This window comes from Rosa chinensis, chromosome 7, assembly GCF_002994745.2.
Source record: "Rosa chinensis cultivar Old Blush chromosome 7, RchiOBHm-V2, whole genome shotgun sequence".
NCBI lineage: Eukaryota > Viridiplantae > Streptophyta > Magnoliopsida > Rosales > Rosaceae > Rosa > Rosa chinensis.
The window spans coordinates 20,216,456-20,221,138 of NC_037094.1; the positions used below are offsets into that span (position 1 = coordinate 20,216,456).

The following is a 4,683-nucleotide window of genomic DNA, read 5'->3' on the forward strand; positions in this document are numbered from 1 at the left end:
TTCATTAATTGTTCACCAAATATTGGTTTTGAAAAATACAATATGTTACTCGGTGACAAGTAAATTTAGGTATCACTATATTACTTGAATTTTGATAATTCCAAGATGTTCATTGAATTACAATTTACATAACCCTTTTTAGGGAAACATTCATTTTCCTAACCCCAAAGGGACAACAACACATGAAAGATATAGATAAGTAGGTGAACTTTCAACAAGAAACAAGGTGATCATTTCGATCATAATTGAAATTCATCCGGCAAGGGCATCATTTCATATTACTTCTAATAACTTAAACTCCATTCCTGAAGCTCTCATAAGCTTGCAGTACTAAATGGTAATCATCCCATTCATCTTGATATGTCTTGGGTCGAACTAACCAATTCTTTGCGACTGTCAAAAATATTTGTTCTCTCCATTGTTATGAGACTAGACACCCACATTGTGCTGCAAGCCAATCAGCATATTCATCCTGCAAAAATAACACTCCAAATATTTACTCTGGAATTCATGCCAAGTAAAGAGATATCAATGGGACTAAAACATTATATTGATAGGGGACAAAGCCGAACTTGCCCGATAATCAAAAATGTCATGAATGTGTCGTTTAGGTTTGCCAGAAGCTTCAAGTGAAGAGTAGAAAGCTTTGACATCCTCCATCATCTCCACTTTGGATGGAAGCGCAATTTGGTTTGACAAAACTCCTGCTATCCACTTGCTTTGAAGTTCAAAACTGGGGAAACAAACAATCTGTTGCAATGGCCATGAAATGTTAGTATTATTGCATCAACCCATATGAAAACGAATAAAGATACAACCAAAATGCGGCATGCAATTCAAAGAAGAGAAACACAGCCTCCATGGTACCCTGACAAAAGAAAGCTATGGTGCCAAGGAAGACATGCTTGAATAGTGGCTCGACACGCTTGTCATCCCCATATCCACGGTTACAATGCCATTGGTTTCAAGAAAAGGGAAAAGATATTTGTACCTTGAAAGGAAAATTAAAAACTTAGATTATTATTTGCTCTAATTTTTGTTGCAGTACTTCACATTAGAAAGTGTTAATGCTCAGAATACAGCCACAAGGTGTCGGCTTTCAATAATGTGGACAAGGATCCAATCTTCCATATGTTGTGAGTTCGCAAAGTCCCACTATCTGTCAAAAGAAATACAACGGCGTCAAGAGGGGAGACCGCGGTTGGCTGTCTTCGCTCATCCGATGCTAAAGTTAGGCAATATATTTGTATTGACAGAGTAGCAATTGGTAGCTATTAAATGCGTAATGAATGAAGAGAGAGAACTTGACCTTTTATAGGTGGAATAGTGAGTTACCTCAGTCCTGTTTTCGATATGGGACTGATATGCTTCAGTCTGATGACTTTTGGTCTTTTCTGCAGGGATGACTTTGGGTGGCGCGTGGCGGTGCGTCGAGGCGTGTTTCGGCCTAGAACTGGTTTGTCGGTGAAGGTTGGCTTGCCGCGTTCCTGGGGTCACACCGTCAAGGCCAATTGGACAAAGTGAGGTGGTCTAGTATGAGTGCTGATTATGGCTGGCAGATACCATGTATGTACACAAAGCAAGTATACCCTGTGCAGTGAAGAATGGTGTCAGCAACGATCAACAACACTCCCATCTGTGAAAACAGCACTACCATCTTCATGGACACTTTTAATCTGCGCATAGGTTCGATTATATCTTAAGTTAACGACTTCTCCTCATAGTAGCCGAAATTCTTGATTTGGTGAGTTGTCTTACCTCAGAGTGAAGCCACATGTTATCATAGCCACTATTAATCTGCGTCGGTTTAGATTATATCATTAGTCCCAAACTTCTCACGCAGACACCAAAATTGATTCTTATTATGGGTATTATATTACCATAGCGTTAAGCCACATGGTTTGAAAGCCAGGCTTATTCTTGTTAACAATTCTCAGTGGTTTCGGGAGCAACAGATCTGGATGAAATGTGGACCTCTTTGGCAACTCCAGCTATGTCCCGAATTTATATCAACAGCACCATAGGAGCTCCCTATCATAATTACAACCTATGCAAAGCAGGCACCGAATAATCGAAGTTAACGTCCACCAAAGAATACCAAAAAAAAAAAACAGTTAAAGCAGTACTTTTTTTGTTTTGCTGAGAAAAACAGTTAAAGTAGTCCTACCATATTAACTACCATGACCTGCTTATCAAGTTGCTTTGTTTCTCATATATTCTCACATTAGCAAGTTATGAGAACACAACCTAGCTACAAGATTTTACAGAAGGTAGAAGTGTGACGGACCTGATCTCGCAAAGGCTCAGGAGTCCGATAGTTGTGGCTGTGAATTTGCCTCCGTTTTCATGTAGTGATATCTGAAAATAATGTAATTGACAATATTAAAGGGACGGAGAAACATGTAAGAACCATCATAGAGGTAAGAGTGAAATCATTTGATTCTCTTTAAAGAAAAAAAATATGTAAGAACCAAATTATTTTTGTTGTATGCTCTTGTAGCTCCATTCCTAATTTAGACAAAATACCGATATTAGTATCAATTAATTAACCACCTTGGACCAAACAGGTGTGATTTTTTAACTCAAAATATCTATAAGTACAATTTTGAGTAATCTAATTACTTATATATATTTTTAACATTATCTCTTTTTTAATGTGAGACTTTTTCTCTGCACATTTTTAGATTGTATCGAGCCACATAATCCAAACATATACTACAAACTAATAATGCAATTGAAATTGCAACCTCAGAAGAATTCAGTATAGTGACAGAAGAATGAGTAAAGCTAGCTCCGTATATATGATTGATATTGACTCGTACCAGAAATTTCTGCAACACGAGGCTGAGTATAATGCCCACAACAAACAACCACAGCATCATAAATCTCTTCGAAACCGTCATCACTTGTCTTGCTCTTGGACTTAACCATCCACTTCACCACTTGCCACCCTCCACCAAACCCACGAACACCACCTGAGTCTCAAATTAAACCTCACCATCTCACAAATCTTAAACTCGCCGGCGAAGTCATTCAAGTACTTCAACACCTCTCTGTGACCCGGAAACCTTCTCGGGTCTCTCTCTTCATCTTGTTCCTTGGCCGCAGATGGGTAGTCCCGGAACCCCATGATCTCTCTGGGAGGGTTGGTCCTGAGAGACTGGTACATGCTCGAGTGGACTATGGTTCTGTTTGGGTGGAGACCGATTGGGTCGGACTCCACTTCTGTGGTGTACACCCACGTAGCACCCATTTGGTCACCTCGCTCAAACACTACTACGCTGTGATCTTCATGCCGGAGCGCACGTGCCGCCACCAATCCGCTGGCACCGGCACCAATCACTGCTACGTGGCGGTATAAGGGATGCATTGTATTTGTAGCCGAATGAGCAGAGGGACCATCAGCCATCTCTGACACAAATGCCAGAGAGACTTGCTTGACATTTTATTGTCGTTCAAGTCTTTGTTTACTAGAAAAATGACAATATGCCTGACTTTGTATATACCAATTAAGCTTGACATGTTTGATTCTCTGAAGCAAGGCCGACTGGAAATACTAAAGAAAAGACTTCAAATTTTAATACAGATTCAATAGAAAATGTCTTAGATAAGGAAGATTCTCTTTATAAGTATACGTAGACTGTTTTGTTTTTTATTGTATTGATTTGAAAAAATTGTATTTTGTTTCAAATTAGAGAGCATGCACCTAAAGCCGAATCTTCATTATAAATTTCACAATTTGATCTTACACGCAACATTTACAGCTAGTCTAGAATATATATATAAATATATATATATATATATATATATATATATATATATATATAGATCTTATCTAAAGCGGATCTCAGCTTTGAAAATTAACGTGTGAAGCTCGAGTTTTTGGTCACTTTTCGGTCGCATATATATCCACATCTCAACCATTCAGTTTTTAGGTACTAGTGTATAGATCGTCTCTGCAAATTTTCAGCCAAAATGATGATCGTTAAGGCATTAATAATTGCCTTAAAGCTAGTACGGACGTACGGTTCAAGTTGATAGATTCAGTCCGTCCATTGGTTTAAGCGAGTTAGATACCTTAACGATCATCAATTTGGCTGAAAATTTGCAGAGATAATCTATACACTAGTACCTAAAAACTGAACGGTCGAGATGTGGATATGCGACCGAAAAGTGATCCAAAACTCGAACTTCACACATTAATTTCAAAGCGGATCTTCGCTCTGGATAGGATCTGTATATATATACGGAGCGATTCCAAAGAGGACGTCCGCACTGTTGTTAAAGTGCGGACGTCGACGCTGCAGCTCTGCTCGAGGCTCGACGGAGCGGCGGGGCTTGCCGGACTGATGCCAGGGGTCGGACGAACCGGTCTGCAGTCGGTGGAGTAGCCGGCGACGTGGTTGCAGCGTTGCCCAGAAACCTACAGTTGCAGGTGAGGTCGCAGCCCAGAAACCTGCAACTCTGACCTCCTCCGACCTCGAATGCTGCCCAGAACCCTCCTCCAAGCCCCAAGCCGCCTGGAACGCCGGTGCTGCATCGCCGTCCTCTTTGAAACGGGCCTGTATATATTTATATATATATATATATTTATATATATATATTTATATATATATATATATATATAGGGCCGGCCCTGAGGGCTGCCGCTTGAGGCAGCCATCTCAGGCCACTGGTCTTCAG

General features: G+C 40.2%; 1 pseudogene; it reads right to left on the minus strand.

Annotated features, from left to right (window-relative positions):
• Positions 1–603: 603 nt before the first annotated feature.
• LOC112180722 lies at positions 604–3,551 on the minus strand (annotated as a pseudogene).
• Positions 3,552–4,683: the final 1,132 nt, after the last annotated feature.